This window comes from Pristiophorus japonicus, chromosome 14 (genome assembly GCF_044704955.1).
Source record: "Pristiophorus japonicus isolate sPriJap1 chromosome 14, sPriJap1.hap1, whole genome shotgun sequence".
NCBI classification, from domain to species: domain Eukaryota; kingdom Metazoa; phylum Chordata; class Chondrichthyes; family Pristiophoridae; genus Pristiophorus; species Pristiophorus japonicus.
The window spans coordinates 25,387,988-25,401,400 of record NC_091990.1 but is presented as its reverse complement, the minus strand read 5'-3'; the positions used below and the strand labels follow the sequence as shown (position 1 = coordinate 25,401,400).

General features: G+C 47.2%; 1 protein-coding gene across 2 annotated transcripts in view; it reads left to right on the top strand.

The window, feature by feature from the left end:
* The first annotated feature begins 10,662 nt into the window (after window positions 1-10,662).
* Window positions 10,663-13,413, top strand: part of cep85 (centrosomal protein 85) — a 62,376-nt gene continuing 59,625 nt past the window's right edge. For both annotated transcript variants that reach the window (XM_070898999.1, XM_070898997.1), the window contains exon 1: window positions 10,663-10,749. The gene's annotated coding sequence lies outside the window, so the exon portion shown is untranslated. The remainder of the gene's footprint in view (window positions 10,750-13,413) is intronic.

The following is a 13,413-nucleotide window of genomic DNA, read 5'->3' as shown; positions in this document are numbered from 1 at the left end:
TAAAGACTAGTAAGCAAATTTTTGATAAATGAATCCCATCCACCCATTTTCTCTCCATGTCTCTCAACACAGCAGCTATCCTAAAACACATCTAATCGTTTACTGAATTCATTTATACTATTCACTACAGCGACCTTTCCTGCTAATTAAATTCAAGGGCCTAGACATTGGACCACGTAGCGCCTGTTTTTCCAGGTACTACATAACCTTCTAAGTCCCCAAAATGGCAGGCAGGAAGCAGATGTGTACTCAACCCTATTGGGCAAGGACAAACGTGAAGCGTCTATTAACCATGCCTGAAACAAGTGCTGACCCTTTTGCCAATAAATGGCTGAACGCCTGCTTGAGGTCCCTGCTGCAAGGTTTGTCCTAAGGCTGCATTCAGGAAGACCAGCCCTATAAAACACCTGCAATCTAACCAGAAAGCTAAGTTACTTACCTCTGAATGTGGAGTCGAGAGGAGCAGGAGTGCTCCTCCGGATTGCAGCAGTTCCTGGCTCCGAAATGCCCGACTTCCCTGAAAGACCTCAGGATGAGCCTATTTAGACCACTTCCCCACACCCACAGTGAGTAATGAAACAGTGTACTTAAAAGAAAACAGATTGGGTTAAACACCACTGCATCCTAGCAGCTGAACATCATGACCATGCTCCAGGCCCCAGACCACCTGCGAACAACATCATGGAAAATCAGTGAGTAGATAGAGAAAACCAAGCGACTGGCACACAATAGTGGAATGGTAAGGGGCTGGTATTACGTAGAAACATAGAAAATAGGTGCATGAGTAGCCATTCGGCCCTTCGAGCCTGCAACACCATTCAATATGATCATGGCTGATCATGCAACTTCAGTACCCCACTCCTGCCTTCTCTCATACCCGCTGATCCCTTCAGCCATAAGGTCCACATCTAACTCCCCTTTGAATATATCCAATAATCTGGACTCAACAACTTTCTGTTGTAGAGAATTCCATAGGTTCATGATATGCCCTTACTATACAGTATAAATGCACACGAGGCCCAAACTTGAGAGAAGGTCACTCTGTGACCGGTTACCTTTATTACCAAGACCTCAAGTGATGAAGGTGGGTGGAGCTTCCCCTTTTATACCTGAAGGTCCAGGTTAGGAGTGTCTCCCACAAGTTCACCACCTTGTGGTCAATGTTCTCAAGGTGTACAACTTAGGTCAGCTTATACATGGGTTACAATGATAGTTGAATACATGACATCACCTCCCCCCCCCAAAAGTCTTATTGGGATCACAGGTTGAGTCTCTCTGGTGGTTTACGCTCCCTTGTAGAGCGCCTGAGTTGGGACTCCGGTTGTTGGGCACTGGCCTGAGTGTCTGCTGTTTGTGGTGCCTCAGGCCTGTCCGGACTGTCCACAGTGACTGGGCTCTCCTCCACTTGGTTCCGGTGTTCGGTCACCTGTGGTGAAGTAAACTCTACGTCGTATTCTTCCTCTGCTTTTTCTATGGGGTTGCTGAACTTCCTTTTAGTTTGATCCACGTGTTTGCGGCAGATTTCTCCATTGGTAAGTTTAACTACCAAAACGCTATTCCCCTCTTTGGCTATCACAGTGCCTGCAAGCCATTTGGGCCCTGCAGCGTAATTAAGGACAAAAACAGGGTCATTGACATCAATACATCACGCCCTCGCATTCCTGTCATGGTAGTCACATTGTGACTGATGCCTGCTCTCAACAATTTCTTTCATAGTAGGGTGTATAAGGGATAACCTGGTTTTGAGCGTCCTTTTCATTAGCAGCTCTGCGGGTGGAACCCCTGTGAGCGAGTGTGGTTGGGATCTATTGGCCAACAGGAGGCGTGATAAGCGGCTTTGTAGGGAACCTCCTTGGATTCTGAGCATCCCCTGTTTGATTATCTGCACTGCTCGTTCCGCATGGCGGTTTGAGGCCGGCTTGAACGGTGCCGTTCTAACATGGTTGATTCCATTGCCTGCCATGACGTCCTGGAATTCAGTGCTTGTGAAGCACGGGCCATTGTCGCTGACCAAGACATCCGGTAGACCGTGGGCGGCGAATATTGCCCGTAGACTTTCTACTGTGGCAGAGGATGTGCTTGAATTTAAAATGGCACACTCAATCCATTTGGAGTAGGCGTCCAATACAACCAAAAACATTTTTCCCATGAAAGGACCTGCGATGTCCACATGGATGCGTGACCATGGCTTGGCGGGTCAGGACCAGGGACTAAGGGGGGCTTCCTTGGGTGCGTTGCCGAGCTGAGCACACATGTTGCACCTGCGAACACAAAGTTCCAGGTCTGCATCTATCCCTTGCCACCAAACGTGTGACCTGGCAATTGCTTTTATCATGACAATGCCCGGGTGCTCATTGTGAAGTTCTCTGATAAACACCTCTCTGCCCATCTGGGGCATGACTACTCAATTTTCCCACAGTAGGCAATCAGCCTGAATCGAGAGTTCATCCTTGCGCCTAAGAAACGGTTTAAATTCCTCAGGGCATGCCCCGTACATGGCTGCCCAGTCCCCAATCAGGACACATTTCTTAACTAAAGACAGTAGCGGGTCTTTATTTGTCCAGACTTTAATCTGACGGGCTGTCACAGGTGAGCCTTCACTTTCGAAAGCTTCAACAGTCATGACCATCTCAGCATCATGCTCAGTTGCCCCTCAGTGGTGGCTAGTGGGAGCCTGCTGAGTGCATCGGCGCAGTTTTCGGTGCCCGGTCTGTGCCGAATTGTGTAGTCATAGGCGGCTAACGTGAGTGCCCACCTCTGTATGCGGGCTGATGCATTTGCGTTTATGGCCTTGTTGTCGGCCAAAAGGGACATTAGGGGTTTGTGATCTGTCTCCAACTCAAATTTCCTGCCAACAGGTATTGGTGCATTTTTTTTACAGCATATACACATGCTAGCGCTTCCTTTTCTACCATCCCGTAGCCCCTTTCTGCCTGGGACAGACTTCTGGAGGCATAAGCTACCGGCTGTAACTGACCATTGGCATTCACATGCTGCAACACACACCCGACACCATAGGACGACGCATCGCACGTTAAAACAAGTTTCTTACACAGGTCATATAACGTTAACAGTTTGTTGGAGCATAACAAATTGTGTGCTCTATTAAAAGCCCTTTCCTGACTATCCCCCCAGACCCAATCACAACCTTTGCATTGGAGCACGTGTAATGGATCTAACAGCATGCTCAATTTGGGAAGAAAGTTACCAAAATAGTTCAGGAGCCCCAGGAACGAACGCAGCTCCATCGTGTTACGGGGTCTGGGTGCTCTCTGGATCGCTTCCGTTTTGGACGCAGTAGGTCTGATCCCATCTGCTGCTACCATCTTCCCCAGGAGTTCTACCTCTGGAGCTAAGAAGACGCACTTCGCCTTTTTCAGTTGCAGCCCTACCCAGTCCAGTCACCTCCAGGTTGTGGAGGTGTTCTTCAGTATCGTAACCCGTGATGAGGATGTCGTCCTGAAAAACCACCGTCCTTGGAATCGACTTGAGGAGGTTTTCCATATTTCGCTGAAAGATCGCGGCGGCCGAACGAATCCTGAACGGACATCTGTTACACTCAAACAACCCCTTGTGTGTCGTGATGGTGGTCAGCTTCTTCGACTCACTCGCCAGCTCCTGGGTCATGTAAGCTGAGGTCAGGTCCAATTTTGAAAAAAGTTTGCCACCGGATAGCGTCACAAAGAGGTCCTCTGCTCTCGGTAGCGTGTACTGGTCTTGGAGTGACACCCGATTGATGGTGGCCTTGTAGTCGCCACATATCCTGACCGACCCATCCGCCTTGAGCACCAGCACGATCGGGCTCGCCCAGTCACTGAATTTGACTGGCGAGATGATGCCTTCCCTCAGCAGGCGGTCCAATTCGCATTCTATCTTTTCCCGCATCACGTACAGCACCGCTCTGGCCTTGTAGTGTACTGGCCTGGCATCCGGGTTTATGTGAATCACTACCTTGGCTCCCATGAAAGTGCCGATGCCGGGTTGAAATAATGAGTCAAATTTGTCCAGGACCAGTGAGCATGATACTCGCTCCACAGAAGAAATTGCATTGACATCGCCCCATTTCCAGTTCATGACAGCAAGCCAACTCCTCTCCAGTTGTGCGGGACCATCCCCCGGGACAATCCAGAGTGGCAACCTGTTCTCCGAATCTTTGTGGGTCACGACTACTGTGGCGCTGCCTAGCACCGGAATGATCTCCTTTGTATATGTCCGTAGCTGTGCGTCAATCAGCAATAATTTTGGTCTCCTGGCCTTGGACACCCACAACCTTTTGAACTGTTTGATACTCATCAGGGACTGGCCCCCGTGTCTAGCTCCATTAATATTGGGATGCCATTGAGGAGCACTTTCATCATTATCGGTGACGTCCTGGTATATGAACTGTATATGTGCTCCACATGAACTCGCTGAACTTCAGCTTCCAGCGATTTCTCTCAGTATTCATTTGGCCTCGTAGGGCTTACATCGGGCCCATCCTCCTCGTACATCAACCTGGCTGCAGACTTCCTGCACATACGCGCCAAGTGACCGCTGACGTTGCAGTTTCTGCAGGTGTATTGCTGATACCTGCAAGCTCTGGCTGGGTGTTTGCCTCCACACCTCCAGCATGAGCTGGAGGCCCCGTTGTTGGAAACAAAAGGTCCATTACCAGTCGATCGTCTCTGACTGTCTCTGTAACTGTCCTTAAGCGCACCATTAACAGGTGTTGATGGCCCCATTACTGGCCGCATTGTCCATTGCGATGGCATGAATCGCCGTTCAGCTAGCCATTGTCTCTGTTGAATTCCGCCTTTGGGTTCAACTACATGCTGGGGCATGTCCGATTGCCCTTGTCTGCCTAGAGAACTGTGTGCCGCGTTAACAATGTTGACTCCCTGGTCGTTTGCCGCATTTGAGCCAAGATTTTTGTTATACATCATTCTGGCCTCTTCCTCCCCTGAGATAAATGTCTGGGCTATCAGAGCCGCCGCTTTCAAGGTCAAGTCTTTGGTCTCAATCAGTTTCCTGAAAATCCCAGCGTGCCCGATGCCCTCAATAAAAAAGTCTCGCAGCATCTCCGCTCTGCATGCATCTGGGAACTTATATAGGCTCACCAGTCGCCGGAGATCTGCCATGAAGTCTGGAACGCTTTGCCCTTCTCGCCGCCGGTGCATGTAAAACCGGTGTCTCGCCATGTGCATGCTGCTCACTGGTTTAAGGTGTTCCCCGATCAACTTACTGAGCTCTTCGAACGTCTTGTCCGCCAGCTTCTCTGGCGCTAGAAGATCCTTCATCAGGGAGTACGTTCTGGATCCACAAACCGTCAGGAGATGAGCCCTGCGTTTGTCGGCCGAATCCTGTCCCAACCATTCCTTAGTGACAAAACTTTGCTGTAGTCTCTCAATAAAGTCATCCCAAACATCACCAACACAGTACCTCTCTTCTGTGCTGCTAGTGGCCATGCTCGCATGGTTTAAATCCCAGTTTCTCGTCGCCAATGATATGTCCTTACTATATAGTATAAATGCACACGAGGCCCATATTTGAGAGAAGGTCACTCTGTGACCAGTTACCTTTATTACCAAGACCTCAAGTGATGAAGGTGGGTGGAGCTTCCCCTTTTTTACCTGAAAGTCCAGGTTAGGAGTGTCTCCCACAAGTTCACCCCTTGTGGTCAATGTTCTCAAGGTGTACAACTTAGGTCAGCTTATACATGGGTTACAATGATAGTTGAATACATGACAGTTCACAATTCTTTGGGTGAAAAAGTTTCTCCTCATCTCGGACCTATATGGTTTACCCATTATCCTTAGACTGTGACCCCTGGTTCTGGACTTCCCCAACATCAGGAACATTCTTCCTGCGTTTATCCTGTCCAATCCCGTCAGAATTTTATATACTTCTATGAAATCCCCTCTCATTCTTCTAAATTCCAGTGAATATAAGCCTAGTCAATCCAGTCTTCATATGTCAGTCCTGCCATCCCGGGAATCAGTCTGGTGAACCTTCGCTGCACTCCCTCAATAGCAAGAATGTCCTTCCTCAGATTAGGAGACAAAAATTGCACACACTACTCAAGGTGTGGTCTCACCAAAGCCCTGCAAAACTGCAACAAGACCTCCCTGCTTCTATACTCAAATCCTCTCGCTATGAAGGCCAAAATGCCATTTGTTTTCTTTACTGCCTGCTGTACCTGTATGCCTACTTTCAATGACTGATGTACCATGACACCCAGGTCTCGTTGCACCTCCCCTTTTCTTAATCTGTCACCATTCAGATAATAATCTGCCTTCCTGTTTTTGTCACCTCATATTTATCCACATACATCTTCCTGGTGCTCATTGGCTGTTAGATTTGTGTTTATACTAAACTTTTGGTGTGAGACTCCTCCAATGGCATAACTCCAACAATGTGATTTTAAAAATGCAGCAAAAATAAATACGATCCAACATCTGCCGCATATTGGATATCCTCCCCACCCCTCCCAGGGGATTCAGGTTAACAATCCTTTCACAGTCAAACTGTCCCAAGTCAGCTGGGAATTTCCATTCAAAATCTTCGGCATCCCCAAAACTTCTGCGAAAGATATTACAAGTTCAGATATATTGCCTCATGTAGAAGGTGTTTTCACAGTTGATCTTGTAGCTTGTAAAAATGTTGTGCTCCCAGACTCAATGGGTGAATCAAAGGCTTGACCATTTTAATTGAAAACTAGTTTTACACCCAGTCTGTGTTGAGTTATCTGACCACAGATCGGCTGTGACAGTGGTGCTGCAACCTGTTCTCATCATTTAACCCTTCTAGCCCCGGTATCATTCTGGTGGATCTGTGCTGCACCCTTTCCAAGGCCAATATATCTTTCCTGAGATGCGGTGTCCAGAACCGAGCACAATACTTCAGATGCTGTCTAACCAGAGCTTTTATACAATTGCAGCAGACTTTCCTTCCCTTTCTATTCTAGCCCCCTTGAGGTAAAGGGTAACATTCCATTAGCCTTTTTAGTTATTTTTTGTACCCGTCCACTAGCTTTTAGCGATTTCTATACTTGGACCCCTCAATCTCTCTGCTCCTCTATAAGTTCCTAGCTTCTCGCCATTTAGAAAATTCTGTGATCTATCTTTCTCCGATCCATAGTGGATGACCTCACACTTCCCCCACATTGAACTCCATCCGCTACAGTCTTGCCCGCTCACTTAATCTATGAATGTCCCTTTGCAACTTTGTGATGTCATCCATACTATTTACTGTGCCTCCTATTTAGTGTTGTCAGCAAACTTGGGCTCTGGCTGGCTCTCTATGCCTTCATCGAAGTCATAGTGAAAGGCTGAGGCCCTAGTACAGATACCTGGAGGACCCCACTAGTTACATCCTGCTAATTGGAGTACATACTTGTTATCCCTACTCTCTGTCTCCTACCTCCTTACCAATTCCTTACCCATGTCAATAAATTGTTGCCTCCATGTTCCACAAGGAATCCTTGGGCTTTCCTTGCCATGGGCCTCCCCTCCCCCTACCCCCACCCCCGCCCCCACCAATTGCATCCAGCACCGCCCTCACCACTTAAGTAACTGCTGGGACTATTCCCACGGGTCCCCAGCTATAGCCTCCTCCCTGCCCACCAGCTAGCTAGTGGATTTGGCCAGGTTAGGGTCGGAAATGGAAATGAGACCCATCCTCTCTTTAAAGTCGGGGCAGAAATGTGGACTGGAATCTGACAGGTCCCAGAGATGAAAGGGCTGTGCACATTCAGTGTGGACTGGAATCTGACAGGTCCCAGAGGTGATAGGGCTGTGCACACCCAATGTGGACTGGAAACTGACAGGTCCCAGAGGTGATAGGATTGTGCACACCCAGTGTGGACTGGAAATTGACAGGCCCCAGAGGTGAAAAGACTGTGCACACCCAGTTCTGTGTCCCTTCTGCAGTTTTAATAAGTGTAACATTTCAAAACCAAAATTATTCAAGGCTCCGTTTTCGATTGAAACTCACTTTGCCACTCACACATTGTAATTACACTGCACTGCAGTTATTGTGGGCTGTCTATCTGAGCTTGTAATAATTTTAGGTCTGTATTGTGATCGACTGTTGTTATTGCTACGTATGAACACAGGAATGTAGAGGAACAGAAAATGCCACCATAGAACAAGAAAGTTAAAGACATTAAATTTCAAAATTTGCAGATGACACAAAACTCGGAAATGTAGTAAACAGTGCGGCGCATAGTAACAGACTTCAGGAGGACATAGACAGAGTGATGAAATGGGCAGGCTCATGGCTGATGAAATTTTATGCAGAGAAGTGTGAAGTGATGCGTTTTCGTAGGAAGAATTAGGGAGGCAATATGAGCTAAATGGTATAATTTTAAAGAGGATGCAGGAACAGAGACCTGGGGGTATACGTACACAAGTCTTTGAAGGTGGGAGGACTGTTAAAAGAAAAAGCCTACAGGATCCTTGGCTTTATAAATGGAGGCATAGAGTACATAAGGAAGTTATGCTAAACCTTTATAAAACACTGAGTAGGCTCCAGCTGGAGTATTGTACCCAATTCTGGGCACCATACTTTAGAAAGGATGTCAAGGCCTTAAAGAGGGTGCAGAGATTTACTAGACTGGTACCAGGGATGTAGGATTTCAATTACGGGAGAGACTATAGCAGCTCCTCTGCCTTCCACTCTATCCCTTTTGATCTTTCCACGCACACCCTCCTCCCCCACCCCTTTTCAGGGCCCCAGCACTTCCTTATGAATCTGTTACATTTCAAACTGTTGCCAGTTCTGACGAAGGGTCATCGACCTGAAACGTTAACTCTGTTCTCGCTCCACAGATGCTGCCTGGCCTGCTGAGATTTCCAGCATTTTCTGTTTTTATTATTAAAGGAACTGAGGTTGTTCTCCTTAGAGCAGAGAAGGTTAAGGGGAAATTTAATAGAGGTGTTGAAAATTATATGGGGTTTTGATCTAACTGTTTCCATTGGCAGGAGGGTCGGTAACCAGAGAACACAGATTTAAGATAATTAGCAAAACAAATCCATGGAGGAAACGAGATTTTCTTTTAGACAGCAAGTTGTTATGATCTGGAAGGTGCTGTCTGGAAAAATGGCGGAATTCAATAGTAACAGATGCAATTGTAACCATCAGAAGGGAATTTCCATTCAGAATCTTTGGCATCTATACTTGAAAAGGAGAAATTCTGCATGGTTACGGTGAAAGAGCCAGAGACTGGGACTATTGTGAAGAGCCGGCACAGACATACATCATCATCATAGGCAGTCCCTCGAAATCAAGGAAGACTTGCTAGCACTCCAAAAGTGAGTTCTCAGGTGACTGAACAGTCCAGTACAGGAATTACAGTCTCTGTCGCAGGTGGGACAGACTGTCGTTGGAGAAAAGAGTGGGTGGGGAGTCTGGTTTGCCGCAAGCTCCTTCCGCTGCTTGCGCTTGCTTTCTGCATGCTCTCGGCGACGAGACTCGAGGTGCTCAGTGCCCTCCCGGATGCTCTTCCTCCACTTAGGGTGGTCTTTGGCCAGGGACTCCCAGGTGTCAGTGGAGATGTTGCACTTTATCAGGGAGGCTTTGAGGGTGTCCTTGAAACATTTCCTCTGCCCACCTGAGGCTCACTTGCCGTGTAGGAGTTCCGAGTAGAGCGCTTGCTTTGGGAGTCTTGTGTCTGGCATGTGGACAATGTGGCCCGCCCAACGGAGCTGGTCGAGTGTGGTCAGTGCTTCGATACTGGGGATGTTGGCCTGATTGAGAACACTGACGTTGGCGCATCTATCCTCCCAGGGGATTTGCAGCATCTTGCGGAGGCATCGTTGGTGATTTTTCTAAAGCGATTTGAGGTGTCTACTGTATATGGTCCACGTCTCTGAGCCATACAGGAGGGTGGGTATCACTACAGCCCTGTAGACCATAAGCTTGATGCCAGATTTGAGGGCTCTCGAATACTCTCTTCCTCAGGCGGCCAAAGGCTGTGCTGGTGCACTGGAGGCGATGTTGAACTTCGTCGCCAATGTCTGCCCTTGCTGATAATAGGCTCCCGAGGTATGGAAAGTGGTCCACGTTGTCCAGGGCTGCGCTGTGGATCTTGATGACTGGATGACCTTTGTCAAACGGATGTTTAGTGTAAGGCCCATGTTTTCGTACGCCTCGGTATAATGGGTATAGTGGGTCGAATGGCCTCCCTCTTTGGTGTACGACTCTATCAACCCTGAAATAAAAACAGAAAATGCTGGAAACTCTCAGTAGGTCAAGCTGCATCTGTGAAGTTGAAGTTTCAGATCGATGGCCTTTTATCGGAAACCCAGGTTGAATTTATTTCTCCAGCCCAGGGGCACGTCAACCAATTACAATGTCCCTTATCCTGCAGTGGCTGCGCACTTTGACGTGAGATTAATTTCAGTTATTATGGTACCACGTGAGATGCGCTGCCATTGCGCATATTACGGTTTCCGGCAGTTTGTTTGAATCGTGTTTGGGTTCGTTACTGCAATCAGTGCCGGGCGCAGCCAAACCTGATTACGTTATGTCACGGCTTCCCAACCCTGATTGGCAGCAGAGTTGTCCAATGAACAGCTTCATTGCGAGTGATTGGCATATCTTGGGAGTCCGATTAAGCAATGGAAGCAGTGGGCGGGCATTGCGGGGATTAAAGGTCGGTTGTGCGTTGGAATAACGGCTCTATCGGCGCCGAGGTTTGGGGTGCCATCCACAGTTGCGTTGTCTGCTCCTTCTGCCGGGCTATCAGGAGCAGGCCGGCCAGAGCCCGAGGTAAGCGAGTGGCGGCTGAGAGGCACACGGGCGGCAGGCGGCAGGCGGCAGGCGGCAGGGGAGTTTACTGTTTGAGGACGTTGTCAGGGAGAGCGCCAGGCCTGGGAAGGTCGCAGCTGCGGGGTCCCCGGCGGTTACGGCCTGTCTCCTTCCCTCCCCTCCCCTCGGCCTCGCTCCCCCCGGGTTCGGCTCCCTCCACCCCCCGGGTTCCCCTTCCCCTGTACCTCCTCATCTCCCCCCCCCCCCATCCCCGCCTCCTCTTTCCCCTGTACTTCCCCATAACCACAGACTCAACCCGCTCCTACTTCCCCTGTACCTCCCCAGGCTCATCCCCGCCTCCTCCTGGTCTGTATGGAGTACTCTGCTAATCGGAGTAAAACTTCAATTTACAGGGCTATTTGCTATTTATATTCACGACATAAATGCATAGTTGATATTTCTGATGGGAGTTATACCATGAGTGTATTTTATTTTTCCCTCCTAACAGATGTGCTCTATTTCTGGGCATCTTTGCTTCAGTAGAGAACATTGGGCCAGTGTTTCTGCCCAATATCTTTCTCAGGTGCTGAACTACCCCTGTTTCAGGGATAGTACAAGGACGCCGTTACTTCCATCACATACGAGTGGGACTTCTTAACGGGCTTTGCTTTTCCTCCCTGCTGAGATTAATGGAATTTTAGGAAAATTATAGTAAATATTATTGTCTTGCTGAATAGCGAAGCAGGCTGAGGCCGTATTTATCCTGATTTAATTTTCAATATACTGGTCTGTAATGTTAGATGTAGTTGATTTTCCCATTGGTTACTGCTGCTTTTCCAGCACATCACAACTATTGATGTTTGACAGTCTCTGTAAAGTGCTTTGGGATGTTATCTATGTTCAGGCCAAAATGCAAGTTATTATTTGGAAATAGTAATTGGGGAAACTGGATGTTCACTGGTTAAGCTGTCCGTGTAGATGCAGGACAGGCTTTTATTGATGAAACTGGCATAATGGAGCAGGTTTACTTCAAACCAGCACCAGTTTGGCACTTACCATTTATAGTGTGTGGTTCATGAGTGAGTTTGAACTGATTTTACAAGGACTGTTGCACCATTTGCTTTTTTGGTCAGCTTGTGTTCACGGGACAGTCTGTGTGCCTGGATCTTTGTGTAACAGTATTATTTGTCATCACTGAAAGGTTGACTGCATTAATCTACAAATGGACAGAAGGAAACAACCCTCGTGAACTCTATTAAAATAAATACAGGTATATGAGATTCTAACAATCACCTTTAAAGGTTACTGCCCGATAGTAAATCTTGGAGATTCATTGCTCTGTAAATAATAGAACTTTTGGCATGTATTGCTGATTTTCTAATGCTGTTTACCTTTTAGTGCTAAGTTCTGAAACCAGACCTGCTGGGCAGGAGTTGGAGTCTAAATCATGCGATTTATCTATTGTGTGTGTTTCTTCATGTGGAATGTGAAACAGCTGTGAGGTGCTGCCTGTTATGGAGATGCAGACGTTTCAAATAACTAATGTATAGAATTTGATTTTGGTGCAGAGATGAGCACATCTGTTGCTGAACTAGGAATGCAGTTGCATTTTAGATCAATGTAATATTTGTGACCTTTAGCCAGAGCTTTGTACTTCATCTGATGTGGATCCCCTTTAAATAATTTAAAAAAAAATCAGTGTCCAGCTAAACCGTACAGGACCATGTCCTGTTCCCAGACCATGCTGCTGCTTTTCAGATGGCTACTGGGCGATGCGCAAGAATGGCCCCTGTCTGCTGCACATTGTAAAGTATATTGAGCAAGTTCCGTTGGTTATTATTACTCTTGTATGTTAGCTCTGCAGTATTGCCTATGCAAAACGATCCAGAATTTGAAGCTCTTGACTGATATTTTCAGATGTCTAAACATTTGGCACATTGCATGAGCTCTACTGAAGTTTGGCTGTAAAATTCAGCATCAAACAATGATTCCTGGCACTTCTATGATGTGCTAAAATCATATACATCAAGAAACTTCTTGTAATTGAGGAGGACATTAAAAATAGTACTTGTATAATGTCTTGTGTTGCTGAAACATCTCCAAACAATTCAGTGATTCACTTTTGAAATGCAGTTACACTCTATAGATAAATGTGGCAGCTGTTCCCATGTCTATCAAATATCAATGATGAGTGATTAATTAGTAGGTTTATTTTGGTATTTATTGAGTGAGGAATGTAGGCCAGACGATTGGAAGAGCTCCTTGCTCCTCTTCAAATGGTACCAGTAGATCTTGAACATCTAACCGAGGAGGCAACTGGATGTTGCTTTAATCTCTCATTTGAAGGATGACACTTTCTGACCATGCAGCACTGGAGTTTCAACCTAAATTATGCACCAAGTTTTGGTATGGAACTTGAGCACACAATCAAAGAACTGTGGAGGTGGAGGAAGAAGAGAGCTCTTGGCTGAGCCCACCAATGTTGAAATAGAAACATAGAAACATAGAAAATAGGTGCAGGAGCAGGCCATTCAGCCCTTCTAGCCTGCACCGCCATTCAATGAGTTCATGGCTGAACATGAAACTTCAGTACCCCCTTCCTGCTTTCACGCCATACCCCTTGATCCCCCGAGTAGTAAGGACTTCATCTAACTCCCTTTTGAATATATTTAGTGAATTGGCCTC